The sequence below is a fragment of the Euleptes europaea genome, chromosome 8 (assembly GCF_029931775.1).
Source record: "Euleptes europaea isolate rEulEur1 chromosome 8, rEulEur1.hap1, whole genome shotgun sequence".
In the NCBI taxonomy this organism is placed as follows: Eukaryota; Metazoa; Chordata; class Lepidosauria; order Squamata; family Sphaerodactylidae; genus Euleptes; species Euleptes europaea.
This window is the reverse complement of record NC_079319.1, coordinates 39,652,737-39,668,869: the sequence shown is the minus strand read 5'-3', so window position 1 is coordinate 39,668,869 and position 16,133 is coordinate 39,652,737. Positions and strand designations below refer to the sequence as shown.

At 43.4% G+C, this 16,133-nt stretch overlaps 1 long non-coding RNA gene across 1 annotated transcript in view; it reads right to left on the bottom strand.

The window, feature by feature from the left end:
* The window catches only part of LOC130481921 (uncharacterized), a 199,716-nt gene extending 184,234 nt beyond the window's left edge, over positions 1–15,482 (bottom strand). The window contains exon 1 of the long non-coding RNA XR_008933484.1: positions 15,407–15,482. This is a non-coding gene — a long non-coding RNA (uncharacterized LOC130481921). The remainder of the gene's footprint in view (positions 1–15,406) is intronic.
* Between the last annotated feature and the right edge of the window lie 651 nt (positions 15,483–16,133).

The following is a 16,133-nucleotide window of genomic DNA, read 5'->3' as shown; positions in this document are numbered from 1 at the left end:
ATTATTTCACTTGGAAAATGTTACATTTTCATAAACGACAGTGTGTATGGCTTTTAGCCTTCATGGAAGTTATCTCCAGGTAGGCTGCACAATAAGAGCAATTTTAGGATATGCAATTACTTTACTGTAAAGAATGCAAGCCAAATACAGAGGAGATATTTGAATTATGTTCTAAGCTCTTAAACTGCACATTAAAATCAGATGTGGCTATCATCACATTTTATGTAAGTGGGAACCAGGTTAAACAGGTTCTGAGACATTCGTTGTTTTTTCTTCAAGGACTGAATATGTACTTGAATGCAACTGATCCTTGCAAGCTTCTGTTTTGATATCCATGATGAACTCCACATACTCACACAACAGACAGGAAGAACCATGAGATCAGTATGGGTGCCACAAAACCCACCAGCTAATGAAAACAAGTATCTCCTCTCCCACCCAGTAGTTCATCCTGTACTTCTGGTTCAACGTTAAGATGCTCAACCATCAGGGAATTTACTCCACCAACATCCATTTGGAGTCAATGCACAAGAGCAAGCAGAACTAGATATGAAGAAGAGTTGGTTTTTATATGGCGATTTTCTCTACCATTTTTAAGGAGAATCAAACTGGCTTACAATCACCTTCCCTTCCTCTCCCCAAAACAGACACCTTGTGAGGTAAGTGAGGCTGACAGAGTTCAAAGAGAACTGTGACTGGCCCAAGGTCACCCAGCAGGCTTCATGTGGAGGAGTGGGGAATCAAACCCAGTTCTCCAGAGTAGAGTCCACCGCTTATGTGGAGGAGTGGGGAATCAAACCCGGTTCTCCAGAGTAGAGTCCACCGCTCATATGGAGGAGTGGGGAATCAAACCTGGTTCTTCAGATTAGAGTCCCCTACTCTTAACCACTACACCACGCTGGCTCTCAGTAGCACCTTAGAGATCAACAAGATGGACAAGAGGTCATCTAGAGGCCACTTTTGATTCATAGGCATACTGTCGATGGTCCATGGCAGTGATCTTGCATTGTCACATTCAGAGTGTCCACCATCCATCATGGCTGGACCTGCCCACCATAGTGTGCCTCTTTTTCTTTATTTACTGCAGAACCAGTACCTCCCAGCCGGCAGAGATGGATGGATTTTCCAAATCAAACTGGAAACCATGGAGGACATGTTACTCTAGTATCATCATCTATATGTCTAACAGCAACATATGGCCTATCTTCCAATATTTAAATCCGTGGATCAGAATCACACCGATGCTAAAGAGATTTTTCTGCAGAAAAATGTGAAATCTAAAAAAAAAAAAAAACCTTGGGGGCTTGAAAAAACCTGAAAATGATTAAAGGAACACCTGTAGCTTTAAGAATGGATTATTTCAGTAACTATTGTTAGGCAACCACAATGTTCCAAGGCTTGGTTCTGTCAGTAAAAGCAGGGGGGTTGCAGAGACCTTTCCAGGCCTATTTAAGCCTTTGAGGGAAGGCACCTTGGGGCCAGGTCTGGCTAGGCTTGCCAGCTCCAGGTTGGAAAATTCCTGGAGATTTTGTGGTAGAGTTTGAAGAGAGCAAGGTTTGGGGAGGGGAGAGGCCTCAGCCAAATATAATTGGCATAGAGTCCACTCTCCAGAGCAGTGATATTCTCCAGGGAAAAGATCTCTGTCATTTGGAGTTCAGTTGTAATTCTGGGAGATCTGCAGGTCCCACCAACCCTAGGCCTGGAATCAACCTCTGGGTAGGGCTGCCAGCTCTGAGTTGGGAAATACCTAGATTTTTTTTTGGGGGGGTGGAGCCTGGAGCATTGTTTGGGGAGGGACTTCAATGGGGTATAATGCCATAGAGTCCATTTTCCACTTTATCCGGGTGAACTGATTTCTGTTGCCTGGAGATCAGTTGTAATAGTGGGAGATCTCCAACCATCACCTAGAGGCTGGAAACCCTATCTTTGGTGTCTTGATACCACCCAACTTGCATGACTCAACCAGGCTTGACTGCTTGCTACTGTTCAACAGCAACCACCTTATGGAAGTCAATGTGATATAGTGGTTAGAGCTTCAGTGTAGGGTCTAGAAGTCCCAGGTTCAAACCTCCATCTTGCTGCGGAAGCTCACTGGGTGATTTTGGACCAGTCACATACTTTCCGCCTAACATACCTCACAGCCTAACATACCTCCAAACCACCGCTCTTAACCACTACACCACGCTGGCGCCGCATCGCAAGGGGCAGTTTACCAATCAAACTCCCAGTTTGAATGGTAGAGGCCCCTTGCAATGCGGCACTTTGGGGTGTAAACCGGAAGTGATGTGATTGTGGTGGAGCAGCCGCGTACGCGCTGTCTTGCTCACCTCCACCTTAAAAACCTCCCACCAGATGAGAGGAAGGACCTGGTAAACCTATTGCACTGGCTTGGAGAAACCTGCTGGACTTCTGTACTGAGCCACTCCCTCCATTTGCTGGGAGGATCAACCACCACAGGGAGTAATTTGAATTAGAAACTGCTGCCCTGTGGCTCCTTCTATCAGAGCAGCAGTCCTTAGGCTGCGTAATGCTGGGTTACATTCTGCTCAGGATTTGTGGTTCTCACAGCATTTAAATGTTGTAAGATTGTAAGAGATCCAACGATAGGAACCAAAACAATTTATCTGAAGATTGATTGCCCCTCGGGGTGTTCAGTGTCCGTGCTCGCTAGCCTAGCTATCTGTTTGACAGAAGAATGTCTGTGGCTTATATCATTGGTTTGCTCCTGCCCAGGAACTGTCCCACCTCATTCATAAGGTATGTACAAATGCCCTGTCTCATTTGAATAAACATGCCAAGCAAATGTTAAACAAGACGTATCAGGGAAAGGCAGCAAATAATAGTACAGCTTCACCTGCTGCTCACCCTGTACAAAGACACGTTTCCTTTCAAAGAGGAAACTTAAAGCCTGTTAATCCAGTTCCACTAAGATTCAACTATCATCCTATGGATGCCTTCACCCATTTTGTTGCATGGTGGTGGTTGTTTCAATCTTAAAAAGTGCTTCCAGGTAAGGTTTTCAAGAGGTTTGTTATTTATTAAAGTACAGTTCAAGCAATGCCGCTACATTTACTAGACAGACGTAATGTTTTAAGGGGCTTTGTCCAGAGCGGTTTAAGGTCAGATATTGTATTAGATATTGTTAAATATCAGTGTGCTGCATTTTAAAAAAACATACCTCCAAGGAACTCAGGAGCATTTCGCCTCGCAACAACTTTACAAGATAGATGAAGCTGAGAGCTAGTTAGTTATCCAAAGCCAGCCAGAGTGGTTCACTGCACAGTATGGATGGAACATGTGTACCACACAGTTTCCCACATGCACACATTTCATTATAATTTTTAGCCACCACTGGAGATTTTTAAAAAAATCTTACTTTCTTTTAATGAACTGGATAATTTATGGAACACAATGATTGAATCGCTATCTGTAGAAATATTAAATAGTATATTTGATAGGGAACTGGTTGGAGAACTGCACTCAAAGAGTAGTTGTCAATGGTATTTCATCTGAACAGAGAGAGGTGTCCACTGGGGTGCCACAGGGTTCTGTTCTGGGCCCGGTACTTTTCAATATTTTTATAAATGATCTGGATGAGAGTGTGGAGGGACTACTCATTAAATTTGCAGATGACATCAAATTGGGAGGAGCAGCGAACACACCAGAAGACAAGAGATAGAATTCAAGGAGATCTGAACACACTGGAAAAGTGGGCGGATGTGAACAAGATGCAGTTCAACAAGGATAAGTGCCACGTTCTACATCTGGGTAACAAAAATGAGGGACATGCATACTAGATAGGGGATACAAGTCTGGGTAGCAGTGTGTGTGAACAAGATCTTGGGGTACGTGTGGCCCTTAAGTTAAATATGAGCAGCCAGTGTGATGCAGCAACAACAACAAAAAGCTAATGCGATCTTGGGCAGCATCAACAGAGGCAAAACATCCAAGTTGCAAGATGTCATATTTCCATTGTACACAGCATTGGTCAGGCCACACCTGGAGAACTGTGTGCAGTTCTGGAGGCCCCACTTCAAAAAGGATGTGGACGGAATGGAGCAGGTGCAGAGGAGAGCAACGAGGATGATCATGGGCCTGGAGACCAAGCCCTATGAGGAAAGGCTGAGGGAGCTGGGAATGCTCCGTCTGGAGAAGAGAAGGTTGAGGGGGGGGGACATGATTGATCTCTTTAAATATTTGAAGGGCTGTCACTTAGAGCAGGGCAAGGAGCTGTTCCTGTTGGCAGCAGAGGATAGGACTCACAATAATGGGTTTAAATTGCAGGCGGAGAGGTACCGGCTGGATATCAGGAAAAGGTTTTTTACAGCAAGAGTTATTTGACAGAGGAATCAGCTACCTAGGGAGGTAGTGAGCTCCCCCTCACTGGCATTCTAAGCAGAGCCTGGACAAATACTTGTCAGGGATGCTCTAGGCTGATCTTGCATTAAGCAGGGGGTTGGACTAGATGGCTTGGATGGTCCCTTCCAACTATGATTCTATGATTATCACTGTGGGGTCTACGGCTGCCAACTCCAGGATGGAAAATTCCTCAAGATTTGGGGGTAGAGCCTGGAGATGGAGCTCAGCATTAAATTGATAGCATAGAACACACCCTCCAAATCAGCCATTTTCTCAGGGAAACTGATCTCTGTAGTCCGGAGATAAGTTGTAAACAGGGAGGCTTCAGTGTCATAATTTATCAAATTAGACATAAACATGTGTATTTATTTATGCTTATTTGTTAAAATTTATATCCCAGTTTTCTCACCGATCAGAACCTAAAGCAGACTTTCACATCATACGCCCCTCCTCCGTTTTATCCTCACAACAACTTGGGAGGTAGGTTAGGCGGAGAGGTGCATAAGCTGTTCTGAGTCATGATTAGAGAGAAAAGTGGGATATATGTTTCAAAATTAATAAATAAAATGGGATAGGCAGGCAGGTGGTGGCTCTACGTGGCTGTGAGTTGCTTGTCTGGAAGACAGCCGTTCTCAGCAGGAAAACTCAGTGAGTTCAATAAATGTTTGAACTAAAAACATAGGAATCAATTTTTGGTTCAGATTTTGAATGAAGCCACAAAGACAGTTGCAAGTCATCTGTGGCATTCCTTCCCTGCTTCTGTTGGCCTGGCACCTACGCTTCAGAGTTTAACTTGCAAGGAGAAAATATATATATTTCTCAGTGATACCTTAGTTGGGGGTTGTTTTTGGTCTCATTGGTGCGGCAGTGGCTATCATTACTGCCCCTTCTGCTATTCTTTTGGGTTTTCAGTTTTACTTCTGACAATGACCCCCTTTTATTATTGTTTGTTTTATTATCTTAATTGTATTTTTAATTGGAAACAAATTTTGGAAACAAGCTTGAGAACGTTGTTGAAACTGGCAAGATGTAATGCCATAAATAAATAAACAAAGCACAAAACTCGCGAAACGGGTGGTTCTCATTGTAAGCCCAGCACTGGTTTTGGCATGGTACAATAAAGTTAACATAATCGTTTATTATATAGCTTGTATCATTTACAGTTGTAATTAATTAGCTCGCTATGGAAGATATGCTTTGAACTTAACTTTACAGGTCTGAAACAACTCATGAAAGAAAAATAACTTGCAGCTATAATTCTTATTTTATGAATTGTCTAGAATTATGAACACAACTTGTACTAGTCATATTCTACTTTCTAACGCCCAAGAAACCCCCAAGAGCTCATTTTTCTGAGACTTCTGACAACTAATAATACTCCAAGATCAATATACTTCTAAGGCAAGACAACACGGGGCCATTCAGCTCCATGTGTATTCTCTGTTCTTGGTCTTGTTCTGTTCCCCTACTGGCCACCCTGTCAGTCCCCACCTCTCCATTCCTGAATCCCTCTTCTGACTTTCTTATAGACTGCTTAACATATTGGTCAGCTTCCAAGATCAGGAGGGGACTTAGATTAGGCCCTCTCCCATATTTTCCCTCACTGTGCCCAGATTCTTTCAACATCTTTTCCCCAGACCCTGGCTGAGAGAAAAATGCTTTAGGATGATCTCGTGCAAGGGGGGAGTCAATGTCTTATTCTTCTCACTCACATACTCCATTTTGTTTTTAAACATAAGTTCAACATAACTTCAGAATATGTGACTAGGTGGGCTCCTGTTATATATTATTGGAGTCCAATACTTGGTTTTTTGGATTTCCAAATGCCTATCTGTGCCAATTTTGGAAGCTAAGCAGGGTAATCTCTGGTTAGTATTTGGATGAAAGACCATCAAGGAATACCAGGGTTGCTATGCAGAGGTAGGCAATGGCAAACCGCGTCTGTTGGTCTCTTACCTTGAAAACCCCAAAAAGAATCACCATAAGTCAGCTGCGACTTGAAGGCACTTTACACATGCACACACATCTGCACCTGCTCTGCAAGCAAGAAACTTTGCATATGAAATGTGGACACTTCCTTTGTTCTGTCTTAGATTTGGTGGGAATAATCCTTTTCAATAAAAGATACAACCTCTGAAAATTCCATCCAAATTGGATGGGAGTGCAAAATTATAGCTGAAGATGTGCTTCCCATTGAAATCAAAGCACAAATAAAATAAAGAAAAGAAAGTGTGCTACTGATAATAAAGGGAAGGAGAAACAGATTTCTGCTTCAAATAAACTGAAAATGAAAAAAGTGTCGACCCCTGGGCTCTGATAATTTAGGTGAATAGCTACAGTACATATAATCTATGTATGATCTTGCTCCTCTTTTTCACATGTTCAAAGCTTACACCCGCCTAACTGTAAACAGGCACTTTCCACATACAGCCGAACTTATGTGGTTTCCCCATTGCTTCTGTGGCTGTCAATATAGTGTAGCAGCAATAGAAGGATAAGAGGAAGAGGAAGGAGAAAAGTTGGTTTTATATGCCGATTTTCTCTTCCTTTTTTTAAGGAGAATCAAACTGCCTTACAATCTTATTCCCTTCCTCTCCCCACAACAGACACCTTGTGAGGTAGGTGAGGCCAAGAGAGCTCTAGGAGAACTGTGACAAGCCCAAGGTCACCGAGCTGGCTTCATGTGTAGGAGTGGGGAAACAAACCCAGCTCTCCAGATTAGAGTCTATCACTCTTAACCACTACACCCCACTGACCAAAAAATGGGGTTTTATACTGCATGTTTCTTCATATTTTCTCTCTTTCCCTGCAGCAATCATTCTTCCCCCCCCCCCACATCCCACACCATCCCAGGGGCTTTTTTGAGCTATTTATATCAGCAACTGTTATAATGTTATATTACTGTAACTATATTCAGCCTGTCTATCAGGTTTCCTGAATTCCCGGCTTTCATTTCTGAAAAAGTAAATCTCTAACCCATTCTTTGCAGAACCATGCCTTTCCCCTTGTATCTCCTCACTGAAAGGAGACTTCATTTTAACTCTAAAGCTAGAAATACAGAGTACTTAACAAACAGATTGTTATATTATTATGGCGATATTCCATTGATGATGGTTTTTAAAGCCTTCTGTTGGAAGGGGAAAGTGGTTGTGGGATGGGACAGGGAAATGACCCCAATGTGGGCAGGATCTGGAAGATTCCTCTGTTCCCATCCTCATGTGCCCCCTGCCCCAGATTTGCTGAAATCTTTTCCAAAACATCATCTCAAGGAAGGTTCAGAAAAGACTGCAGGAAGGACAAGGAAAAACTGAGAGGTACATGGAACCATCATGATACTGTGTGGAAGCGGGGGTGGGGAGGGGAATCTGCTTTCCTATTGCATCTAATCTGGCAGAAACAGGCCCACGTATAAGTGACCTTAGCAAACGAGCACTGGAAAAATATTACACTTCAGATGAAGCAGGCAGTTCTGTGATGGTCATTCCACATGTGGAATTCATGATTTGATGCCGCAGTGCTTGGATAACGAAATTCATATATGCATCAACCCTGTCAGTACTGGTGGGGGGCAGGTTATGTTCTCTCAGCTTCAATCTCCTATATAAAACAATGGAAATGGAGGGTGGCACTTTTCCCTTTTGCAAGGAGCTGTTCCCTTACTCAGAGGCTCTTCTGCCAATGGAACAGCTCTCATCACAAGAGTAAGACATATGACTTGCTTTTCTACGAAGTTTGGACTGGGGGTTGTGTCATGTGAAGGGGATCCAGAGGGAATCTTTGTCCAGGGGTGGCATGGGGGTTTTCACCAGCCCTGAAGAGGTGCCCTGTTGCGTTGGGCGAGCAGAACTGCCTGTTCCCCAGTGGATGCAAATGACCATTTTTGCATGCGTACACAAACAGGCACCCCAGCCCAAGTAACAAAGCAGTACGAAGTTGATCAGCGAATACAACACTAATTCAGACAAAAATAAATGAATATAGGGAAGGTGCTTCTTTCAGAGAATAAAGGGGTTCAAATGAAGGCGTACTTCCTAGTCTAGGTATACTTTTAAGACCACTACAGGACAAGCTCCCTTTTCGAAAAGGAACAAATCAGTTTCACATTTTCCAAGCCAAAGGCAGCTGAAATCAAGGGCGAAAACGCATGGTCGCTTTAGCCTCCTTTATTCCCTGTTTCAGCCAGGATTTAGCCAGGATCGAACGCACGTTCGGCGAAACACATGCATTCGATCCTGGCTGAATCCTGACTGAAACAGGGAATAAAGGAGGCTAAAGCGACCGTGCGTTTTCGCCCCAAGACTAATGTTTCTTAAGTTTCCAAATATAGTGTGGGGGTCACATCAGCACACAGCACACATCTAGAACTAGGGTTAGTATGAATTAACATGGAAGCTCAAGGGGAAAAAATTAAGCACTGGTGCACTATTGCAGGGGCTCTCCCTAAACTTATAATTTTTGCAGTTTTAACATTCGACTGTTGCTGGAGGCGTTCTTTCCCTGACCTTGGTCCCCTGCTGCTTGCTGGGCTTTTTGTCTGAGCTGGCCCCGGGGGCCTCTCTCTAAAGCCTCAGCAGGGTGCCTCTGAATGGCTTGTAGCCGTTCCCTGCTCTGAAGCGAAATGCGTATAGAACACACTGTTTATCCAAAGGTCTAGTAACTTTCAGATAAATGGGCCTTGGCGTGCCTTTAAATGGGCTAGTTTTGCAACACCCACACAAATGTAGGCATGAAAAACAAAAATCAAATGGTAGCTCACCATTGAATTTTATTTTGCTTACAGCGGTTACTCTGGATATTTTCACATGTGTTTTTCAATGTCACGCTAAATTAGAAAAACAGCAAGTCAATGCAGCAGCTGTTAAGAAATTGCTGGCTTTCTATTTCTGTTTCTACCTCTTGGCATGGATGTACTGAGAAATCTAGGCACCAGGGATGATCTGATGGTCACAAAACAGGCATTTAGAAATTGAACTTAACTTGATTACTGGGCCTACTTTCTGTCACGCCAAGTGACTCATATCCTTGCATTGGTGATCAGTTCACAATCCAAAACATACATAATTTTGAGCAGTTTTGCATCTGCACACTGGCAGCATTGAGCATTGGAGCTGTTGGTGTAACCACTGTTGGTGCATCCTCAGTTTGCTGTGTCCTGCTTGGATTTTGTAAGCCTCAGGATCCCCATGGGCAGGTCCTACATCAGTGAAAAGTCTGTGAAGCTTGGATCATGTTTGCTGCTTTTATACCTGGGTAGCTGGTGTCATTCATCATACTGGTGTATGCTCAGAATCGACTTGTTCAAACTCCAATTCCCAGGAGATTGTGTGAGAATGTGTAAAGTATTTGTGGTCCACTTGATGCAAAGGGACATGCTCTGTTTTGGGAGGCAGCCAAGGAGGCAAAATGGGAAACTGTACAACACTGGAGAGATAATTCATATAGCTTTGCCCCTCCAAATGTGACTACACCATAAGCAGGATCAAGGCAGCCAAAGAAAATGCCTCTTTGGTGCATAAATGTGTCTTTTTCTCTCAGGTGCATGGGAGAATGGATGGGGGGAAGGGGCCAAGCATAGAAAAATGTGAATACTCACATGGGTTTCTTCTCTACTTGTCATCCAAACATGAATGTTCCCATGAATCAACATGGAACTAGCTTGGGTGAAATGGATAAAACTAGAACAGAGGCAAGTCATGATGCCCTCACCCCTGAACAGTTGAACAACGATTTGTCTGAGTTCATTGATATTTTTGTTAACATATAACAAAGATGGCAGAAGAATGGGGACTGGGAAGGCAATGTGGAAATGTGCATGGGCCGAGTATTAGTCATCTGATCTCAAATACTTGAAAAAGTGAATGCCTTTTTCAAGTGTTCCAAGGTTCTTCTCACAGTCTGCCATCCAAACAGAAGGATAATCAACCATGCTTATTATGCACTTCCAAACTCATTTGAAACAAAAGCAAGATAAGAAGAAAATCTGAAAATATTCTATTTTTGGCTCTCCCCCAAGTTTTCCCTGCCACTTTAGCCTTAAATGTGAAATCTTCCTCTGAGGCTTTCCCTTTACATGATTACTCCAGTCCATTAGAATCTGAGCCCTTACAGATGCCCAGGCTGCCAGTTTTAGGTACACCAAGCACAGGTGGCTTCCATGACTCCATGTAATGATAGCGGAAAGGCAGCATACTCTGAGGAAGGCCAGCTATGGAGGCCCAGGGTTTCTGGCCAAACCCACTACCCACGTTTGCTACTACACACACTGTCTAGTGCCACTGGGGAAAAGCCTGCAGGCTGCTATGAGCAAGGGAGGTGGAAGGGCTCTGGAGAAGAAAAGGGCAGAACACACAAGCAGGTGGGAGACACGTGGTAGGAAAGGAAGGCATGAGCAGAGCACCTGGTGGTAGGCAGAGGATGGGGAAGGGGGGCTAGGAACTCTCTGCCCAGCCCCCCCCAAAGACTTCAGCCAGCCCTGCTTTCATGTATTTGCACAAAAAATAATGATCAGGGGGGTCATAATTTGATCCAGGAGGGATCACCAGGCCATTGCTCAAAAACTTACTTAGAATAAAATAATCCATTCTGGAAACATTTCAAATCATAGTTAAGTGTGCCAGAATATAGGCAGATATCATTTCCTTTAGCACTGAATCAGTCCTATACTCCTTTATATTTCTGGGATTTGAGGATAGGTTTTGAAAATTTGAATTTTGGAAAAGACACGTTTCAGGTAATGATTCTAAATTGGGTTGCCAAATTCCAAAGCAGACTGCCTGTTATTTTCAGGAGCTGGAAGCAGTGGTGCTTATTTATCTACTTACTGCATTTGTGAAACTCCAATTTCACCCCTGTTGGGACCCAAAACAGCTTACATCATTCTCCTCTCCTTCGTTTTATCTTCACAACAACCATGTGAGGAAGGCTGACACTGGCCCAAGGTCACCCAGCAAGTTTCCTTGACAGAGTAGGGATTTGAGCCTAGGTCTTCCAGATGGTAGTCTGACACTCTAATAGTGTTGCCAGGTCCCCCTTCACTACTAATGGGAAGTTTTTGGGGCGGAGCCAGAGGAGGGCGGAATTGGGGAGGGGAGGGACTTCAATGCCATAGAGTCCAATTGCCAAAGCGGTCATTTTCTCCAGGTGAACTGAGCTCTATTGGCTGGAGATCAGTTGTAATAGCAAGAGATCGCCAGCTAGTACCTGGAGGCTGGCAACCCTACACTCTTAACCATTATACCACACTGGCTGTCAATCCACTTTGACTCTCAATAAACTATGCAGCAGTGATTCCTCCTGCCCTGCTATCCAGTGTCCCTCTACCTACCCTATTCTACTGTTCACTGCAGCAAGAGCACCATTTAGTTATGTGAGTGGAGTTGGGGAAACAAACCAGACCCACATATGCAGAGTTGCATTCATTAAAGTCTACTGCAATAACAGAATTGCAAGACACCTTAACAAACTTTGGGCCTTCCAGTAATAGAGAGATCTTCAACCTATATGGCTAACTTACAGGGAGAAAGAAACATGATTTAAGGCAGGGAAGGAGAAGCATTCAATAAGCTCCAAGCAGTATACATTACATCTCCCCCTAGAGTTAGAGTGGAATAAACATGTTCCATATCTTAAATTGACATTAATCAAACTTCTCACATGCTGTTTCCTCTGTAACAATTCATTTATTTGGTCTATTTTTATGTTGCCCTTTCTCCAAGGAGCCCAGGGTGGTATGCATTATTCTCCTCCATTTTATCTTGAGTTTGTTAGGTTGAGAGAAACCGATTGGCCCGTGGTCACCAGTAAGTATCATGGCAGAACTGGAATGAGAATCTGGGTTTTCCCAAATCCTAGTCTGATACTACAGAACGATGGCTCTAATCTCCAAGCAGATGAGAAGAGAGAGTGAAAGGATCATCTGCAGTCATACTGAATTCCAGCATGGTGCTCTGTGACTACTGCTTTATTGTCTCCCTCTGTTTCTCACCACCCTTCAGGAACTGGTTCTGTCTGAAACCAGTATGTCCTCCACATTTACCAGTTTCCATCAAGCTTTCATACATAGCCAGACTTTGTCTTACCAAGGCACCAGTGACAACTGGGAGGATGAGGGGAAATGAAATTGCATTTGCTGTGGTAAAATGCATTGTTTCTGTGTTTAAAAAGGCTCAATGGAAATGAAGAAAAGAGCACAGCAAACTTAGAGATCATCAGGAACCAATCTTAATTTGAATACTTGAACTTTTTGATTTCTGGATGTTTGTCCCTTGAAAATTAAGTCTGCCGCCTGATTTTAAAAAAAATCTTACTATACGATTAATTCATTAAATGATTAAATGTACCTAAAGTTGCACACAAACATTGTTCCAAAGAAGAAAAGTATTGGTGTTTAGATGGTGTCCACTCCGTGTTGCAGCTGGCATCTTAAAAGAGTTTCTTAGTTTTCTCTTCTACGTGGAAGAAGTGGAATACCTGTTCTAGGACAAAATGCCTCCTAGGATGCCATTTTTTAAAGTATTTATTTAAAAAAGCATTTTTTAAAAAAATCTGCTGCTTCATTGTTTAGGCTTGTCTTTTTAGACAAACAAGAATGTTTTAATCAATGCATTTCCACCAAATAACCAGCCATTCGAAATCAAGTTCCTCCATGAGAATTTTTTAAAAAAGAATATCCCAGTTAAACAAACACACATTCGGCTCGCTAAACCAAAGCCATATGCTGAGATAGAAGTTGGCATTTATCAACATTAAATGAGGAGGTTAAATGTTGTGATTAACCATCACAGTCATCTTGTGGTACACATGAGAAGGAAGTCAGTGGGAGTTTGGGAAGACCAGGGATGCGGGATCAAAGCCTCCAAGTACAGAAGATTACCACTGAAAATATGAAGATGCACTGAATTAATGCTCACTGAATTAATGCACCAAGCCAAAGTGGTGTTTCAAAAGAAGAGGGCTATTTTTAACAAGTACCTGTGAAAGCAACAAATCTTCTAAAAGAATAACATTACAGGTGCCACAATGCTGTGCGTAATAGGTCTGGGTTGTATTTGGAATCGTCTTATTAATTCCTTTGGTGAATGACTTGCAAAAGAATTATTCATCTTCTCTGTGCATTAATTCTGAAAACAATTCACAGTACAGTTCCAAATTATTTTCAAAGTGTATACCAAGAGGAAAGAATACAGAAATGTTTCCCAGGCTACATTTGAAAGCTTGTCAGCACTCAGCTCTAAGGCCTTTAATCCCATGCTCTAAATAATTTAGATCACACTTGATTACCCCTTTGCTGAAATGTCAGGTTTTGCAAAATCTGAGAAGCACTATCCTGAGAAGATTTAAAAAATACAGACAGGGAACACTATGCCGTAAGCACTGGGAGTAAAAAGATGTCTCATGTATGGTGCGCACCCTTAATATCCTAGGCCAGCTATGGAAAATCTTCTGTGGCATCATGGAAGATCAGCCACATCTCCTTCCGCAAAGCTTTTAGCACAGACTTCCCTGCAATCCAGAAAGTTTGACCTGGCACATCACAATGAACTACACTCCAAGAGTCCATCAGGCACTTTCCCCGCAATGTTTTCTGTGTTTATTTAGCAATATCAACAAGATGCACAATCATTGGTTAAAAGATATTAAAGCGTTCTCCTCCTTTGTGTCGAGTTTATTTATTTTTTCATGAGAACATCCCCCCCACCCCGCACACACATACCCCTCCAGAAGGATGTCTGTGCTGCAGCAAGACCTCCTAAAGACTGACAGTTTTATTGTAGCACATTGGTAAATTAGAGCCTACTTTCTTGATAGGAAGCACACTCACAATGCACATTTACCTGAGAACAAGACCTGGTGGAGCTTACTTGTAAGTAAAACCTGCAAAGTATTAAGCTGTGAATGCATCTGAAGAAGTAATATGCAGTCCACAAAAGCTTATGCCACAATAAATCCCTTTGCTGTTCTTTAAGATGCCCTAAGATTCCCCTGGTGTGGGGGAAGGGCCCCCACAGCAGACACACAGGAGATTCTTTCTACTCAGTTCCTGCTTTCTTTCTACTTATTCATGACACAATGGTACATATCACTCCTTTCACTTAGGTATATTTGTGCCTCTGTTCTTTAAATACTGCTAGACACGGTAGATAATCTAGTTCTGGCAGGAAGAAAGAAAATTGTTTCTTTTTTAACAACAACAACAATAATTTGTGTGGATTATACGAACCAAAATGTGTGGTGCAATCTTGTGTACATTTACTTGAATGTGAGTCCCACTGAATTCAGTGGGGCTCAGTCCCAGGTAATTGTGCGTAGGACTGCAGCTGAGGAGCCCAAGTAAATCCTTCTGTTGTATGGAGCTTTCCCCCAAGTAAGTATGTTATTAGACTGCAGCCTCAGTTGCTCACTTGGAAGTAAAATTCTCTGGAAAGCAAAGGGGTTTACTTCTAAGTAACTGGGTGAAGGAAGGGTGGAACAGAGCTAATGTTGTTTCTTTCATAGATATTATAAACCCAGGACACACACTGGTTAATATACCCTGACATGAAAGACAACATCAAGGCATAATGTACCCCTATAGGTTCCAAACCCAGCCTTTTATGAGAATCAATCAATCCTAACACTTGATCTGAAAGCAAAAAGCTCAAACATATGAGCAGCTACTTATTTGTACTATGAAGCATCCATCCAAATGTCCAAATTTCTATTTCTTGTATATACCAAAAACACTTCTTCACCCTTTTAATGCACACACACAAAAAGTCACAAATCCCTTCCATACCCTATCGTGAAACAGACGCTGCCCCCAAAGAGAGACCCAGAGCAGTTTACTCCCTCTCGTGCCCCTTGGAAAGAAGTCCTCAGGCAACTCCAGGCCTGACACCTCATCCATCAGCTCTAATGCCCCCCTTGCAGGTGCACCCCCCCCCCCAAGCAAGCCTCTTCCCACTTCATCCCCCAGGCCCAAGGGGATCCTGAGAGTCCAGCTTCCCCTCCCGGCCCCAGTCACAGCTTTCAGCCGGGCCTGGGCCATTTGACCTAAAGCCATCCTTACTTGCAACAAAGTCTCCATCATCTTCAGAGGCAGGAAGAGAGGGAAAGAATGAGCAGGCCAGAAACAGGGGGAGGAAAGTCCAGGCTGCTGCCTGTGGCCTGAGTTGGAAGAACCTTTGTTATGATAAAGGGAGGGGGGAAGGAGGGGGGGAAGGAAGAAAACTTTGGTCCGGAGTGCCATTGGGTGATCTTGCTTTAGGAGGGCCTGTTTGGGGGGATTTCTCTCTCTCTCTCTTTCTCTCTCTGCTTCTCTTGTTTCCAAAGGGGGCCTCTGGTCAGTGCTGATTAATAAGTGGGGGAGGTGGGGTTTTTTTGTGGTTGCGAAGTGTTGAATAATAGAAGATGGCCGGTGACCCAGCAAAGCCTTCAACCTTGTGCTACTTTATTGTGGCAAGCTGAGAAGGAGGGCTTTAGGACAGAGACCCCAAGCACTGACCCGCATGCATCCCCGCCGGTCGCCTATTCATTCCCTCAGCCTCCCAGTCGCCCATTGTTTGGCAAACAACAATGGGGATTTTGCACAGAATGTAACTCTCTCATTCCCCCCCCCACTTTCGCAGCCCAGTTAGAAAGAGGACTTTTTATAGCACCAGCCTTCACATCCACCCACCCCCCAACAAGGGCTGTGAACTTTCTAGAAATGGATTCCGATCGGAGGATTTCTCTCTTTCTCTCTGGCTTTCTAAATGAAGCTGAAGCACAAGAAGACAGTTGGGGCTTTCCAGGTC